Raw genomic sequence first — 19,250 nt, forward strand, 5'->3', positions numbered from 1 at the left:
TATAGTGTATATGTTCTATATGTCGTGCAATGTGGTGTTCAATTAACTGCTTGGTTCAATTCTACAACTGTGATGTTCAATTCTTCAGGGTGCAATATTTCCAAGTTGTTAAGCATGCTTGGTTTGGTTAACTGTCTGATCTTCTATTAGGAGTATGTTATATTGTTCAATTGGTGTTTAGTTAACTGCTTGGTTCATTTGTTGTGGCTTGGTTCACTTGTTGTGGTGTTAAGTTAACTGCTTGGTTCAATTCTGCAATGCGATGTTCAATTGTTGTGGCTGCTGTCGGTGTCAAAATTGGCGGATCTCGGGTAGGGGGTCCCGAACTGTGCGTCTAGGCCAGATGGTAACAGGAGACAAGGGACATAATGTTTTACCCAGGTTCGGGCCCTCTTGATGGAGGTAAAACCCTACGTCCTGCTTGATTAATATTGATGATATGGGTAGTACAAGAGTAGATCTACCACGAGATCAAGGAGGCTAAACCCTAAAAGCTAGCCTATGGTATGATTGTTGTATGATTAAGTTGTCCTACGGACTAAAACCCTCCGGTTTATATAGACACCGGAGTGGGTTAGGGTTACACAAAGTCGGTTACAATGGTAGGAGATCTTGAATATCCGCATCGCCAAGCTTGCCTTCCACGCCAAGGAAAGTCCCATCCGGACACGGGACGGAGTCTTCAATCTTGTATCTTCATAGTCCTAGAGTTCGGCTGAAGGTATAGTCCGGCTACCCGAACACTCCCTAATCCAGGACTCCCTCAGTAGCCCCTGAACCAGGCTTCAATGACGATGAGTCCGGCGCGCAAATTATCTTCGGCATTGCAAGGCGGGTTCCTCCTCCAAATTTTTCATAAAAGTTTGTAAACACCAAGAGTAGTGTCCGGCTCTGCAAAATAAGCTTCCACGTATTTCCCTAGAGAGAATAATATTAACACAAATCTAATATGCTGACGTATTCCGTAGCATGACATCACACTACGGCCAAGCCTTTGTTTGAATCGTTTTTTCTTTTCCACCTCAGCGTGTTTTGCGAGGCGGTTTCCTTGGCACGTCTTGTCAAAGCAGAGATCGTGTCCCCTTTATTTACGGGATTCTCATCAATACGGACGTGGGTAATCCAATCGTGCCCGTTAGCATGTTTTCTCGATTAAAGGCGAGTCCCAAACGGTTACGGGGAGGGCTCCTGGTATTCAACCTCTTATAAAGAGACCAAGGCCTTACTCCTTTTCTCCAATCTCAAAACAAGTTCGCCCATCGCCTCGAGTTCCAACACCCCAGGCTCCAGATTCCAGGCGCTTCAGACTTTCGACAATGTCCGGTTCCAACCTTCAAGGCCGATGGATGCCCTCCTCCATCACGAAGGAGGACGTGCTAAGGTTGAGAGAGGCTAAGTTTTTGACCATCAAAATTTCGCATAGGTTGCCTGCTCAAAGGCAGGCTATTCCCAGTCCCCAGCCTAGTGAGAGCGTAGTGTTCATGTCTCACTTCCTTCGGGGTTTAGGCTTCCTGATGGATCCCTTTGTGAGGGGGCTGATGTTCTATTATGGACTGGAATTTCATGACCTAGCTCCGGAATCCATCCTCCACATTTCCTCATTCATCGTTGTGTGCGAAGCGTTCCTCCGTGTTACTCCTCACTTCGGATTATGGCTCAAGACCTTTGGAGTGGAGCCGAAGATGATCGAGGGACGGCATGCAGAGTGCGGTGGTGCGGTCATAAGTAAGAATGCCGATGCTCCATGGCCCGAGGGCTCCTTTCAAGAGGAGCTCGGCTTGTGGCAACGAGAGTGGTTCTATATCACCGCTCCCAGGAGCGTCAAGTGGGCGGCACCTCCTGCCTTTCGCTCGGGTCCCCCACCACGGCTAGCATCATGGGTCAACAAATGATTAGATTGGGGGTTATCCAAAGACGTGCCCCTGTTGCAGGGCCGCATTAGGGATCTCTTAGAAAGAGACCTCAACCTGGTCAAGGTGACACAGGTCATGCTGATTCGCCGAACATTGCCCGGCAAACGTCGCTCCCTTCGTCTGTGGGAGTTTAATCCGGAGGGACCACAAGCTCTCCAGCATTTTATGGGCGCAACGCCCGTGGAGATGTATAAAATGTTCTTCGGATCACAAGCAATGTGTCCGGATTTGACCGAGGACGCAGGTTTAAGCTGCAATCGCCCGGATACTCAAGTAAGTAACCTTGTGCCCGGACTCGCTATCCGTAAAATTGTCCTAAACTCGCCCCTAAAAGAGCTATCCTTTTAAACAGGAGTGGGTAGCGAAGGCGAAGCTGAGGTGTCCGGCTCCCCTTCCTGAGACCAGGCCGGATTCCGTGCTAGTCAGGATGTTGAAGATCGTGCCTTTGGAGGGAAGTGAGGGGGAGGACAAGGAAACTATGGCCTCCTCGAAGGAGGCTGCTCCGAAGGGAGGAACCGATAATTCCTCTCCTAGGAGGAAGAAGAGGGCCGCCTCTGACGACCCGGAGACCATGGCCTCAAAGCGGGGGAAGAAATCCTCGTCAGAGGGTCCGGCGCCGGGGAGATCCTCGGCGGAACTACGCCCCCAAAGGGATCAGGCCTCCAGCGAGCCGTAAGTAGAGAAAGATTTTCCTTTAGAGGGATGAGAGAAATCCTTACATTTTATCTGAGAAGATTAACCAAAATTTTACCATGTAGCTCGGACCTCAGCCCTTCTCAACAGAGCTCGTCTTCGAGGGATCTTCTTCCGGAGATGATGGAGAGTGGAACGCCTCCCCCTGCCGTACCGCCTAGCGAGGCGGGCGACCCTGAGGTGTCGTCGCGGAGGGTTTCTCCGAATCCGGCAGGGGTGGAAGGTAGCCATATGGCCCCCAAGGTTCTCCGCGTCCTGCCTTCGATGGAGGTCATAGGACGAGTCCGGCACCGTCTGGTGCACGGTCGGAAGAGCTGATGATTCTGCTGGGGCGAGCTACTATCTCAGAGGAGCACCGTGCATTGATGGGTACGGTGATTGGAAGGATTTTGTCCGCAGAAAGCGGATTGCACGAGGCCGTCAGAAGTTTGCTGACGGGTTTTGAGGTACATTTGATAATGTACTTCTTTGTCAGTTGCGCATAAACAAGATGCGCCCTGTGTAGATAGTAGCCCCTGAGACTCTGTGCGTTGTCAAAATTGACGGCGCGCAGAGGATCATAATCCCAGGTCTAATTTTCGCCTTTGTATATAGATGGCGAAGTGTCCGGAATCAAGACGAACTGATTATTTTGCTGAACTAAAGCGGCAACTTGGCGTGGCAGATGCCGACATCGCGCTCGTTAATGAGCGACTTGATGATGCTCAAGGTATGCAATTCCTTGGGCGGCATCTGGTAAGAGTAGCTTTTATGCCAGTATCTTACAATGTGTGTGCTTGACGCAGATGGTACGGCCGCCGTGGAGAGTCTCCGGGCGGAACTTGCCCGAGCTAAGGAACAAGCCAGGACAAGTGATGCGGCTGCCAAGAAGGCACTTGAAGAGCTGAGAGCCGAACAGGATGCTCACTGCCGAAGCAAGAAGGAGATGGCCGAGATGGCCGTGAAGTTAAAAAGCGCTGCTGACCGTTGCAAGTCTCTTGAGAAAGAAGACCGGGCGAGATAAACGGACTTAGAGAAGGCCGTTGTTGATGCCAAGGACGCTCGCTCTACGATGAGAGCTGCGAAGGAGGAGCTGCATCAGGCCGGACAGATTGCGGCTGGAAAGCCCTTTATGCTGCGGAGGAAGTTTGGCGATCCGAAGTTTGCTCCGTTGGACCGGATGTGGAGTGCGAAGGACACCTATCTGGATTTGGCAGCGAGTGCTGCTGATGCGACCGAACACTTTCGAGACCAAGAAGATCACGAGGTGGAAAGGCTTTTCTGGTCGCAGTTCCATAATCCAGAGCGTCCACTGGCAGTGGACGATCGTCTGGCTCAATGGGCCGAACTGAATAGATTGTCCGGACTCGCCATGAAGTACTTCATGGGTTATCTGTGGCCGGGGAGATCGGAGCCGAAGAGTTATTTTGGCTTGGCGCAGCAATTCCTTGGTGCGGTGCCACGTATCGATGTGATGAAGAGGTCAGCATGCATAGAGGGCGCACGGATGGCTCTCGCCCGTGTCAAGACATACTGGGCAGAGATGGAGACCACCGTTGTTGCATCCCAAGATTTGGACCAAAGCCGAGTACCCTCCGAGCACTATTTTCAGGAAGTCCTTGAAGGCGCTCGTGTAATAGAGACGCAGTGCTCGAAGGATGCTATGTTCTGATAGCATATGTAATTATGAAGCAATATTTTGATGAATTGTAGTAGCCTTTTATACTTGTGCCTGCAAGTATGTGGAACACCTCCTGTGCGGCCGTTTTAAGATATACATACAAAATCTGAAAGATGGCAGTCGTTGGCTTCAGCCCCCACGCACATAGTGCGGGGGTGCTCGCAGAAGGCGCATTTTCACACTTAATCCAACGTCTTGGTCCTACAAAGGAGGTGATAGCGCAGCGAGCTAGGCAACCAGACTATAATGCTTTAACACTTTCACTTAGCCATAGGAGCTTGACAATGGGACTATTTAGGTAGCCGCTGGTGGCGACTGCGCTCGCCCGAATTCGGGGCGCGTATGTGCCTGGCCGGGAAACGTCCCTTCGTTAATGCGGGGGAATCCTATAGATTCCGGAGAGTCATAGAGTGGTTGACCAGTCTCACGCCATATCATGATAGTCGGTTTTCGACTTTCTCTACTAAGGTGCTCGCCTGGCCGAACCAGGGCACAATCGCAGTAGTTCTCCTGGTGCCGCCTTAGCCGATAGAGCGGAACATAAGGCGGCCGAACACAGGAGCCGGGCAACCCAACATTTGACCAAAATCATGACTCGAAGCTGATGCATATAAGGCCAAACTCGCGACGCCGAACACTCCCTAAGGTATTCGGTCTTTATGAGAGCGGGATAAGTAACGCTCTAAGGTATAAGCCCCTAGTGTCCAGGTACGCGCAAGAATTCTGACGTGGCCACATGCCAAGACGCCAGCCTCCTCCTTGGTCATAGAACCAGGGGATGTGTATCAACAAGAGACAGTAAAAAAGGTTTACGCAGGGTCTTAATCTGAAAAGAATCCTTGGAACGGGTCCCTACTGCACGTCTACGCCTGTGTCTCTGTTGTGCCGTATCCTGGACGGGCGCAGCACGACGTTCATCTATAAAAAAGAGAGCAACTAAGTTGAAAAAGGGGTGTGCCGAACAAAAGTTATATGAAATAAACAAAGTGTAAAGTAAAATATGAAAAATTGAGCTTTAGTGTCTCTTATTTTATACGTGTGAAGCCCCTAGTCAGGGGTATATGGCCACTAAGTCTCTATCAACGATACTTTTGTGCCGGACTCGTCTATCCGTGTTCGTGGTCTTAATGATCTATTCCGATGTTCTGGCTGGTGAAGCCATTGTATTGTGGGGCTGTTAAAGCGGCCGCACAATCCTCCGCTTGGGGGAGGCGCCCTTACTGCTTCCCCATTAAGGAGATGATGCCGCGTGGACCGGGCAGCTTGAGTGTAAGAGATGCATAATGCGGTATTGCATTAAAGCGGGCGAAAGCTTCACGTCCCAGCAGTGCTTGCTAGCGACTTGAGAATGGGAAGATGTGGAAAGTCAGCTTTTCGTGATGGAAGTTATCGGCAGAGCCGAAAATAACCTCAAGCCGGAGAAAACCCATGCAATGGGTGTCCGGACTTGGCGTTACTCCTTGAAAGGAGGTTTTGCTGTGGCGAATTCTTTTTGGGTCGATCCCCATGTGGCGGATTGAGTCCTGATATATCAGGTTGAGTTCGCTGCCACCGTCCATAAGGACATTTGAAAACTAGAGTCCGCCAATTATTGGATCGAGTACCAGGGCAGTCCAGCCTGGGTTCCTGATACTTCTAGAATAATCCAGATGATCGAAGATGATTGGTTTTGACAACCAGTGGCGGGATTCCTTTGGGATAGACCGTGGGGCGTGTACCTTTATGGGCGCCGCACGTTTTGTTATGTGGAGTAAGTTTACTGTTTTTACTTCTTGTGGGAAATTCTTTTGTTTCCCGCTACTCTGCTTTTGGGGTTCGTCCTCGTCTTCGCTTGGTGTATCGAGCCCCTTGTGTTCGGCGTTGAGTCTGCCGGATTGTTTGAAAACCCAACAATCTCTGTGGGTATGGTTAGCAGGCTTTCCGGGAGTATTGTGTATTTGACATATCCTATCCAGGATTTTGTTTAGGTTGGATAGGTCGTCCCTGTTATCTTGGAGGGGCGGCTTTTTCTGATTCTGTCGTGAGCTTTTGAATCCGGCGTTAACTGCCATGCTCTTCAGACTTTTTTCCTTAGTCCGGCAACGGTCCTTATTGCGTCGCGGTTTTCCGTTTCCATCCCTAGTTTCGGAAGTACTTGGGTCGCTGGCGCTGCATCTTGCCAACCAGCTATCCTCTCCTGCACAAAAGCGGGTCATGATGCTTGTTAGTGCGTCCATTGTTCTTGGCTTTTCTTGGCCGAGGTGTCTGGCGAGCCATTCGTCTCGGACATTATGCCTGAAAGCTGCTAAGGCTTTGGCGTCCGGACAGTCGACTATCTGATTCTTTTTAGTAAGAAATCTATTCCAGAATTGCCGAGCTGACTCTCCAGGCTGTTGAGTTATGTGACTAAGATTGTCTGCATCCGGAGGGCGGACATAGGTCCCTTGAAAATTTGCTCGAAAAGCGTCCTCGAGCTCTTCCCAACTTCCGATTGTGTTTTCAGGAAGGCTTTTAAGCCAATGCCGGGCTGGCCCTTTAAGCTTGAGGGGTAAGTATTTTATGGCGTGGAGGTCATCTCCTCGAGCCATATGTATGTGGAGGATATAATCCTCGATCCAGACTCCAGGGTCTGTTGTTCCATCATATGCCTCTATGTTTACGGGTTTGAATCCCGCTGGAAATTCGTAATCCAGGACCTCATCAGTGAAACATAGGGGGTGTGTGGCACCCCTGTATTTGGGTGTGCCGTGTTCTGATAATGGCTTTATTGCGTTGCTTATGAGAGCTTACTTTCTTGGCCCGTAAATGGACCTGGCTGGGCCATGATGCGAATCCTTAAGTGGGTCGCCTACCGGCTTAAGTGCGGCGCTGCTTGCCACTTTAAGCTGGCCCTGGGGTCATCTATCCGACCGTGTGGCTTTCTTACTTCTTGAATGCGAGGGCTCTAAGGCCTCCTCGTCGAATTCAGGCAGTAGTTTTCTCCTCGAATAGCTTTTAGTGCGGTGACTGCCACCGTATTTGTCTGTGGTATTGATTACTTTACTCCATCTGATCCTGAGTGCATCTTCCACAGTCTTTAGCTTCCGCTTCTGCTTTTTCAGGCTGCGTGCGGTTGCAACGAGCCGTTTGTAGAGGTTCTTCTGCTTCGTGGGCTTGTCCGGCGTAGGGTCGTCCGGAATGCCATTTTCACCGGGGGAGGAATGTTCGGTTTCTCTATCCGGGTTGTCTTATTGGGACGGTTGCTCTAAGGCATGCTCGTCGTCTACCGGCTCATCCTGCTCTATGGCTGGGTCTTTATCGAGGCGGGGCTTAGGTCGGCGTTTTTGCCGACGCTTTGATTGTTTTTCGAGAGATCGATCCCCCTCCCCGTTTTCCTCGTTGTTGCTTCCTTTAGGGGTATCCACCATGCACACATTGTGAGATGAGGTGGCAGTCCAATGCCCTATAGGCATTGGTTCTTGGTTGTCTCCTGCATCGTCGTCCATACCGTCGATGTCTTCGGAGTCGAAGTCGAGCATGTCGGTTAACTCATCGACAGTGGTTACGAAATGGGTGGTGGGTGGATTTTGAATTTCTTCATCGTCCGTATCCCAACCTTGCTGACCGTAGTCCGGCCAGGGCTCTCCTGATAAAGAGAGAGACTTTAGAGAATTCAGGATGTCGCCGAAGGGCGAGTGCTGAAAGATGTCCACGACGGTGAACTCCATTATCGGCGCCCAATCGGATTTGATCGGCGGGGGCGCGGGGAGCACGGAGTTCGGAGAGGAATCCGGCTCTTCGGAGTCACGGGCCATGCGGAGTGCGGGGCTGGAGTTCGGCTCGATCGCCTCTGAGATCGCAGCCCCTGAGGCAGCGTCTAACCGCTAATCCTCGATCGGCGCAGTAGGCTCCGAATCAATGGTCGGAACCGGTGCGTGTGCGCCCTCCAAAACGCTGCTCGGCGGCAGAGCAATATCATGCCCATCGAGACAGTGCGGCGCACTTGGCTGTGGCTCGAATCCGTCGAAGATCAAGTCCCGCGGATGTCAGCCGTGTAGTTTAGGCTTCTAAACCTGACCTGATGGCCAGGGGCGTAGCTTTCGATCTGCTCAAGGTGGCCAAGCGAGTTGGCCCACAGTGCGAAGCCGCAGAAGACGAAGATCTGTCCGGGGAGAAAAGTCTCACCCTGGACTGCATCATTGTTGATGATCGAAGGAGCCATCAGGCCTGAAAGCGACGACATAGAGGAACTCCCAATGAAAGCACCAATGTCGGTGTCAAAACCGGCGGATCTCGGGTAGGGGGTCCCGAACTGTGCGTCTAGGCCGGATGGTAACAGGAAACAAGGGACACAATGTTTTACCCAGGTTCGGTCCCTCTTGATGGAGGTAAAACCCTACGTCCTGCTTGATTAATATTGATGATATGGGTAGTACAAGAGTAGATCTACCACGAGATCGAGGAGGCTAAACCCTAAAAGCTAGCCTATGGTATGATTGTTGTATGATGAAGTTGTCCTACGGACTAAAACCCTCCGGTTTATATAGACACCGGAGTGGGTTAGGGTTACACAAAGTCGGTTACAATGGTAGGGGATCTTGAATATACGCATCGCCAAGCTTGCCTTCCACGCCAAGGAAAGTCCCATCCGGACACGGGACGAAGTCTTCAATCTTGTATCTTCATAGTCCTGGAGTTCGGCTGAAGGTATAGTCCGGCTACCCGAACACCCCCTAATCCAGGACTCCCTCAGCTACATTCTGTTATTGTATACCATGTGAGGAATAAATCGAATTTGGCTATACTAAATACATGAGAAACAAATACAATTGCTATATTTCCAAGTTTTTAAGCATGCTTGGTTTGGTTAATTGTCTGATCTTCTATTAGGAGTATGTTATATTGTGCAATGTGGTGCTCAGTTAACGTTTGGTTCATTTCTTGTGGTGTTTAGTTAACTGCTTGGTTCAATTCTGCAATGCGATGTTCAATCGTTGTGGCTGCATTCTGTTATTGTATACCATGTGAGGAATAAATCGAATTGGGCTGCACTTAATACATGAGAAACATATACAAGTGCTATATTTCCTAGTTCTTAATCATGCTTGGTTTGGATAAATGAGTTTTCCATGTGGCTTGAATTAATCTGATGAACCTGCAATGTGCTTATTTATCATCAACATATTTTACTGATAGCATGCGAACCCTTACTTAACCTGGTTACTAACTACCTTATATGTGTTGTAGGGAAACAATGGGAAGCACTGAGGTTTACAAGATGGTACTAACTATTATACCTTGCCTTTTCATATTCCTTTGCCCCATTTCCAATATAGAGAAGATATTTATGCACATCCTTGTTTTCAGGCTTCACTGATGATTACCTCTCAAACCACCTCTCTGGTCAGGAGGCGAGGAAATTTTCATACAACACCCAGGGTTGAATATTGGAGTGTTCCTGAAGAGGTCGAAGGATGGACGGTCAATCATCCACAGGCACTGGCCTAAAGTTGCAAAGACCTTCAACATGAATGAAGGCTCAATATTCGCCTTCCGCTTCAGCAGTTTTCCAGATGAGATGCATCTCTCTATGTACCGTCTATGATGCTAATTTCGAAAGGTTCTAGATGTTGCATGTGAAACTTGCTGCCGGTGCAGTTGTGTAATGGGGTAGCTGAGTGCTGAAGCTATATCATGTTGTACTCCGATGTATTTCAATTATGAAATCCTGCTTCCTTAATATGGAAATGGAATATATTATATGCTTAATATGAATGCCAATTAGATTAGTAAATGGATTATTAATAATAGGGTAATTAACCCGCTAATTGTCCAATTAGCTTGCTAATTGGGTTTTCCTATTGCAAACAGTTAATGAGAAAACACCGTGGGCGATGACCTCAGGCAACGCACACAGTTTCTAGGAATAAACCGTGTTGGATCAATGAACAATCACACACGACATTCTTTTTAAAACTGTTTGCATTACGCCACCTTGCACAAATGTTTTCCTTGTAGCGACTGTGTGGGATGTATATAGAATGGAAACGTTTAGCGGGGCCTGACTGTGTGGGATGTACTTGCGACCGGAAACAATTTCGCCGTATACTTGTATTTTTTAGCACTACTGTACATATTTCCGTATTTAAGCGCTCGGTGGTCGCACACGACCTTATTTTGCCGAGCGTGTGTGCCAGGAGGGCATATCCCCAACGGTTTCTGGGTCGTGTGGGAAGAACCCCCTATCGCCCACACTCACTTGGCGATGGTTCCGAATGCCGTCGCGGAAAGGTGTTAAAAATCGTTTGTTTAGGACCGATGTGTACCAATGATGATTTGGTGACTGAATGTTGTTCGAAGTCCCAGATGAGTGTTGGGGAACGTAGTAATTTCAAAAACTTTCTACGCATATGCAAGATCATGGTGATGCATAGCAACGAGAGGGGAGAGTGTTGTCTACGTACCCTCGTAGACCGGAAGCGGAAGCGTTAGCACAACACGGTTGATGTAGTCGTACGTCTTCACGGCCCGACCGATCAAGCACCGAAACTACGGCACCTCCGAGTTCTAGCACACGTTCAGCTCGATGACGATCCCCGGACTCTGATCCAGCAAAGTGTCGGGGAAGAGTTCCGTCAGCACGACGGCGCGGTGATGATCTTGATGTTCTACTGTCGCAGGGCTTCCCTAAGCACCGCTACAATATTATCGAGGATTATGGTGGAGGGGGGCACCGCACATGGCTAAGAGATCAAGAGATCAATTGTTGTGTCTTTGGGGTGCCCCCTGCCCCCGTATATAAAGGAGTGGAGGAGGGGGAGGGCCGGCCCTCTCTATGGCGCGCCCTAGGGGAGTCCTACTCCCACCGGGAGTAGGATTCCCCCTTTCCTAGTAGAACTAGGAGCCCTTCCAAGTAGTAGGAGTAGGAGGGAAGGAAAGGGAAGGGAAAAGGAGAAGGAAGGAAGGGGGCGTCCCCCCTCCCTAGTCCAATTCGGACCAGCCCATGGGGAGGGGTGTGACCACCCTTTGAGGCCTTTCTCTCCTTTCCCGTATGGCCCATTAAGGCCCAATACGAAATCCCGACTCCCCGGTACTCCCGAAAATACCCGAATCACTCGGAACCTTTCAGATGTCCGAATATAGTCGTCCAATATATCGATCTTTATGTCTCGACCATTTCGAGACTCCTCGTCATGTCCCCGATCTCATCCGGGACTCCGAACTCCTTCGGTACATAAAACACATAAACTCATAATACAACCGTCATCGAACTTTAAGTGTGCGGACCCTACGGGTTCGAGAACTATGTATACATGACCGAGACATGTCTCCGGTCAATAACCAATAGCGGAACCTGGATGCTCATATTGGCTCCTACATATTCTACGAAGATCTTTATCGGTCAAACCGCATAACAACATACGTTGTTCCCTTTGTTATCGGTATGTTACTTGCCCGAGATTCGATCGTCGGTATCTCAATACCTAGTTCAATCTCGTCACTGGCAAGTCTCTTTACTCGTTCCGTAATACATCATCCCGCAACTAACTCATTAGTTGCAATGCTTGCAAGGCTTATAGTGATGTGCATTACCGAGTGGGCCCAGAGATATCTCTCCGACAATCGGAGTGATAAATCCTAATCTCGAAATACGCCAACCCAACAAGTACCTTCGGAGACACCTGTAGAGCACCTTTATAATCACCCAGTTACGTTGTGACGTTTGGTAGCACACATAGTGTTCCTCCGGTAAACGGGAGTTGCATAATCTCATAGTCATAGGAACATGTATAAGTCATGAAGAAAGCAATAGCAATAAACTAAACGATCAAGTGCTATGTTAACGGAATGGGTCAAGTCAATCACATCATTCTCCTAATGATGTGATCCCGTTAATCAAATGACAACTCTTTGTCTATGGCTAGGAAACATAACCATCTTTGATCAACGAGCTAGTCAAGTAGAGGCATACTAGTGACACTCTGTTTGTCTATGTATTCACACATGTATCATGTTTCCGGTTAATACAATTCTAGCATGAATAATAAACATTTATCATGATATAAGGAAATAAATAATAACTTTATTATTGCCTCTAGGGCATATTTCCTTCAGTCTCCCACTTGCACTAGAGTCAATAATCTAGTTCACATCGCCATGTGATTTAACACCAATAGTTCACATCACCATGTGATTAACACGCATAGTTCACATTGTCATGTGACCAACACCCAAAGGGTTTACTAGAGTCAATAATCTAGTTCACATCGCTATGTGATTAACACCCAAAGGGTACTAAGGTGTGATCATGTTTTGCTTGTGAGAGAAGTTTAGTCAACGGGTCTGCCACATTCAGATCCGTAAGTATTTTGCAAATTTCTATGTCAACAATGCTCTGCACGGAGCTACTGTAGCTAATTGCTCCCACTTTCAATATGTATCCATATTGAGATTTAGAGTCATCTGGATCATCGTCAAAATTTGCATCGACGTAACCTTTTACGACGAACCTTTTTGTCACCTCCATAATCGAGAAACATATCCTTATTCCATTAAGGATAATTTTGACTGCTGTCCAGTGATCTACTCCTAGATCACTATTGTACTCCCTTGCCAAAAATAGTGTAGGGTATACAATAGATCTGGTACATAGCATGGCATATTTTATAGAACCTATGTCCATGGCATAGGGAATGACTTTCATTCTCTTTCTATCTTCTGCCATGGTCGGGCTTTGAGTCTTACTCAGTTTCACACCTTGTAACACAGGCAAGAACTCTTTCTTTGACTGTTCCATTTTGAATTACTTCAAAATCTTGTCAAGGTATGTACTCATTGAAAAACTTATCAAGCGTCTTGATCTATCTCTATAGATCTTGATGCTCAATATGAAAGCAGCTTCACCAAGGTCTTTCTTTGAAAAACTCCTTTCAAACACTCCTTTATGCTTTGTAGAATAATTCTACATTATCTTCGATCAACAATATGTCATTCACATATACTTATCAGAAATGATGTAGTGCTCCCACTCACTTTCTTGTAAATACAGGCTTCACCGCAAGTCTGTATAAAACTATATGCTTTGATCAACTTATCAAAGCGCATATTCCAACTCCGAGATGCTTGCACCAGTCCATAGATGGATCGCTGGAGCTTGCATATTTTGTTAGCACCTTTAGGATTGACAAAACCTTCTGGTTGCATCATATACAACTCTTCTTTAATAAATCCATTAAGGAATGCAGTTTTGTTTATCCATTTGCCAGATTTCATAAAAAGTGGCAATTGCTAACATGATTTGGACAGACTTAAGCATAGATACGAGTGAGAAACTCTCATCGTAGTCAACACCTTGAACTTGTCGAAAACCTTTTTGCGAAAATTCTAGCTTTGTAGATAGTAACACTACTATCAGCGTCCGTCTTCCTCTTGAAGATCCATTTAATCTCAATGGCTCATCGATCATTGGGCAAGTCAATCAAAGTCCATACTTTGTTCTCATACATGGATCTCATCTCAGATTTCATGGCCTCAAGCCATTTCACGGAATCTGGGCTCATCATCGCTTCCTCATAGTGCGTAGGCTCGTCATGGTCAAGTAACATGACCTCCAGAACAGGATTACCGTACCACTTTGGTGTGGATCTCACTCTGGTTTACCTACGAGGTTCGGTAGTAACTTGATCTGAAGTTACATGATCATCATCATTAGCTTCCTCACTAATCGGTGTAGTAGTCATAGGAACAGATTTATGTGATGAACTACTTTCCAATAAGGGAGCAGGTACAGTTACCTCATCAAGTTCTACTTTCCTCCCACTCGCTTCTTTCGAGAGAAACTCCTTCTCTAGAAAGGATCCATTCTCAGCAACGAATATCTTGCCTTCGGATCTGTGATAGAAGGTGTACCCAACATTTTCTTTTGGGTATCCTATGAAGACGCACTTCTCCGATTTGGGTTAGAGCTTATCAGGTTGAAACTTTTTCACATAAGTATTGCAACTCAAACTTTAAGAAACGACAGCTTAGGTTTCTTGCAAAACCATAGTTAATACGGTGTCGTCTCAATGGACTTAGATGGTGCCCCGTTTAACGTGAATGCAGCTGTCTCTAATGCATAACCCCAAAACGATAGTGGTAGATCGGTAAGAGACATCATAGATGGCACCATATCTAATAAAGTACGGTTATGACGTTCAGACACACCATTACATTGTGGTGTTCCAGGTGGCGTGAGTAGTGAAACTATTTCACATTGTTTTTAACTGAAAGCCAAACTCGTAACTCAAATATTTCACTTCTGCGATCATATCATAGAAACTTTTATTTTGTTACGATGATTCTCCACTTCACTTTGAAATTCTTTGAACTTTTCAAATGTTTCAGACTTGTGTTTCATCAAGTACATATACTCATATCTGCTCAAATCATCTATGAAGATCAGAAAATAATGATACATGCCGTGAGCCTCAATATTCATCGGATCACATACATCAATATGTATGATTTCCAACAAATTTGTTGCTTGATCCATTGTTCCGGAGAACGGAGTCTTAGTCATCTTGCCCATGAGGCATGGTTTGCAAGCATCAACTGATTCATAATCAAGTGATTCTAAAAGCCCATCAACATGGATTTTCTTCATGCGCTTTACACCAATATGACCTAAACGGCAGTGCCACAAATAAGTTGCACTATCATTATTAACTTTGCATCTTTTGGTTTCAATATTATGAATATGTGTATCACTACGATCGAGATCCAATGAACCATTTTCATTGGGTGTGTAACCATATAAGGTTTTATTCATGTAAACAGAACAACAATTTATTCTCTTACTTAAATGAATAACCGTATTGCAATAAACATGATCAAATCATATTCATGCTCAATGCAAACACCAAATAACACTTATTTAGGTTCAACACTAATCCCAAAAGTATAGGGAGTGTGCGATGATGATCATATCAATCTTGGAACCACTTCCAACACACATCGTCACTTCACCCTTAACTAGTCTATGTTCATTCTGCAACTCCCGTTTCGAGTTACTACTCTTAGCAACTGAACCAATATCAAATACCGAGGGGTTGCTACAAACACTAGTAAAATACACATCAATAATCTGTATATCAAATATACCTTTGTTCACTTTGCCATCCTTCTTATCTGCCAATCACTTGGGGTAGTTCTGCTTCCAGTGACCAGTCCCTTTGCAATAGAATCACTTAGTCTCAGGCTTAGGACCAGACTTGGGCTTCTTCACTTGAGTAGCAACTTGCTTGCCGTTCTTCTTGAAGTTCCCTTTCTTTCCCTTTGCCCTTTTCTTGAAACTAGTGGTCTTGTTAACCATCAATACTTGATGTTTTTCTTGATTTCTACCTTCGTCGATTTCAGCATCACGAAGAGCTTGGGAATTACTTTCATCATCCCTTGCATATTATAGTTCATCACGAAGTTCTACTAACTTGGTGATGGTGACTAGAGAATTCTGTCAATCACTATTTTATCTGGAAGATTAACTCCCACTTGATTCAAGCGATTGTAGTACCCAGACAATCTGAGCACATGCTCATTGCTTGAGCTATTCTCCTCCATCTTTTAGCTATAGAACTTGTTGGAGACTTCATATCTCTCAACTCGGGTATTTTACTTGAAATATTAACTTCAACTCCTGGAACATCTCATATGGTCCATGACGTTCAAAACGTCTTTGAAGTCCCGATTCTAAGCTGTTAAGCATGGTGCACTAAACTATCAAGTAGTCATCATATTGAGCTAGCCAAACGTTCATAACGTCTGCATCTGCTCCTGCAATAGGTCTGTCACCTAGCGGTGCATCAAGGACATAATTCTTCTGTGCAGCAATGAGGATAATCCTCAGATCACGGATCCAATCCGCATCATTGCTACTAACATCTTTCAACTTAATTTTCTCTAGGAACATATCAAAAATAAAACAGGGAAGCTAAATGCGAGCTATTGATCTACAACATAGATATGCTAATACTACCAGGACTAAGTTCATGATAAATTAAAGTTCAATTAATCATATTACTTAAGAACTCCCACTTAGACAGACATCCCTCTAATCTTCTTAGTGATCACGTGATCCATATCAACTAAACCATGTCCGATTATCACGTGAGATGGATTAGTTTCAATGGTGAACATCACTATGTTGATCATATCTACTATATGATTCACGCTCGACCTTTCGGTCTCCGTGTTCCGAGGCCATATCTGTTATATGCTAGGCTCGTCAAGTTAAACCTGAGTATTCCGCGTGTGCAACTATTTTGCACCTGTTGTATTTGAACGTAGAGCCTATCACACCCGATCATCACGTGGTGTCTCGGCACGAAGAACTTTCGCAATGGTGCATACTCAGGGAGAACACTTATACTTTGATAATTTAGTGGGGGATCATCTTATAATGCTACCGTCAATCAAAGCAAGATAAGATGCATAAAAGATAAGCATCACATGCAATCAATATAAGTGATATGATATGGCCATCATCATCTTGTGCTTGTGATCTCCATCTCTGAAGCACCTTCATGATCACTATCGGTGTCAAAACTGGCAGATCTCGGGTAGGGGGTCCCAAACTGTGCGTCTAGGCCGGATGGTAACAGGAGACAAGGGACACAATGTTTTACCCAGGTTCGGGCCCTCTTGATGGAGGTAAAACCCTACCTCCTGCTTGATTAATATTGATGAGATGGGTAGTACAAGAGTAGATCTACCACGAGATCGAGGAGGCTAAACCCTAAAAGCTAGCCTATGGTATGATTGTTGTGTGATGAAGTTGTCCTACGGACTAAAACCCTCTGGTTTATATAGACACCGGAGAGGGTTAGGGTTACACAAAGTCGGTTAATACGGTAGGAGATCTTGAATATCCGCATCGCCAAGCTTGCCTTCCACGCCAAGGAAAGTCCCATCCGGACACGGGACGGAGTCTTCAATCTTGTATCTTCATAGTCCTGGAGTTCGGCTGAAGGTATAGTCCGGCTACCCGAACACCCCCTAATCCAGGACTCCCTCAGTAGCCCCTGAACCAGGCTTCAATGACGTCGAGTCCGGTGCGCAGATTGTCTTCGGCATTGCAAGGCGGGTTCCTCCTCCAAATTCTTCATAAAAGTTTGTAAACACCAAGAGTAGTGTCCGGCTCTGCAAAATAAGCTTCCACGTATTGCCATAGAGAGAATAATATTAACACAAATCTAATCTGCTGACGTATTCCGCAGCGTGACATCACACTATGGCCAAGCCTTTATTCGAATCGTTTTCACTTCTCCACCTCAGCGTGCTTTGCGAGGCGGTTTCCTTGGCACGTCTTGTCAAAGCAGAGATCGTGTCCCCTTTGTTTACGGGATTCTCGTTAATACGGACGTGGGTAACCCAACCACGCCACTTATCACGGCGCTTGGGAGGCAAGCGAGTTTTACTAGGCTGGTGGGGACGCATAGTCGCATCCGCCCATATAAGGGGATAAGGATCCACCTTTTTACCTACGCCTTCTTCCTCCTTTGCCTATCCATCTTCTGCGCACCCGAGCTCCAGCGCCCAAGCCCGCACTTCCTACCTCAACCCTCTCCAACAATGTCCGGAGTGGGAGGCAAGTGGATGGTCTCCTCTGTCACGGAGGGCCATGTCAAAAGGTTAAGGAAGGCCGGATACCTGTCCAAAGACATCATGCACCGGCTCCCTGAGGAGGGGCAGCTTCTCCCCACCCCAAGGCCCCATGAGAGGGTAGTATTTCTCCCCCACTTCCTCCGCGGACTGGGTTTTCCTCTCCACCCATTTGTCTGCGGGCTCATGTTCTACTATGGCCTAGATTTCCACGATCTGGCCCCGAACTTCATCCTCAATATCTCGGCGTTTATCGTCGTGTGCGAGGTTTTCCTCTGCATTCGCCCCCATTTCGGCCTCTGGCTCAAGACCTTCAACGTCAAGCCAAAGGTGGTGCGCGGCAACCAGGCGGAGTGCGGAGGTGCCATGGCGGGCAAAATTGCCTACGTCCTATGGCTTGAGGGCTCCTTTGTGGAGACCTTGAAGGGGTGGCAGTCAGGGTGGTTTTACATCATCGAGCCACACGATCCGAAGTGGATCGCAGCCCCTGAATTCCGATCCAGACCCCCTACGCGGCTCACATCCTGGAAGGAGACGAGCTTGTCGTGGGGCGACGAGGAAGAGTTGACCGGACTGCAAAAATGCATCCAGTCCCTGGTGAACAAGCAGCTCAAGATTGTCAACGTAATCCAGGTCATGCTCGTCCGCCGGATCCTTCCGTGTCAAGAACGAGACTTCAATTTGTGGGAGTTCAACCCGGCGCAACACCGAACTCTGAGCAGGCTCTTCGACATGACGTACGAAGATGTCTGGAGGGGGCTAACCAAAGGCGCCGAGGCCCCCACATCCGCCTCCGAAGACCGCGGATTCAGCTCGCAGCGTCCTGCTGGCGAGGTAAGATATTTCCATCTTTTACAGGATGTTAAGTTTTTTTCATAGTTTGACTCTATGCGGGATCTAAACTCCCTCACCTTTGACAGGATTGGCGGGAGAAGTCCGGACAGATTAACTGTCCGACTCCCTTGCCCGAAGACCCAACCCCTGCTCTCCTAGAGAAGCTGCTGGTTCCGACACCTTATGTGGTGCCGGAGAAGAAGTCCAAGAAGAAGAAGGCCACGGGGACTCGAAAGAGTTCCCGGCATATGGTGGTTTCGGACTCGTCGTCCGACGAGTCCAAGACGCACTCCTCCCATGAAGACGAGGAGGAGGAAGAAGAAACCTCTCCCCCTCCAGCGGGGGGGAGGAGAGAAGTGGAAGGCCGCCCCCGTAGGGGAGGCCGAGGGGTCCAAGAAGAGGAAAACCCCTCCGCCGGACTACGTCCCCGACGCCGACGAGGACGAAGAGGAGTGGCCGGACAGGGCCAAGCGTCTGACGAGATCGTAAGTGTTCGGATACCAGAGTAACTCATGATATTCCTTTTGTTGCACAGCTTTCCCTAATGTCGGATA

Source organism: Triticum dicoccoides, chromosome 5A (genome assembly GCF_002162155.2).
Source record: "Triticum dicoccoides isolate Atlit2015 ecotype Zavitan chromosome 5A, WEW_v2.0, whole genome shotgun sequence".
In the NCBI taxonomy this organism is placed as follows: Eukaryota; Viridiplantae; Streptophyta; class Magnoliopsida; order Poales; family Poaceae; genus Triticum; species Triticum dicoccoides.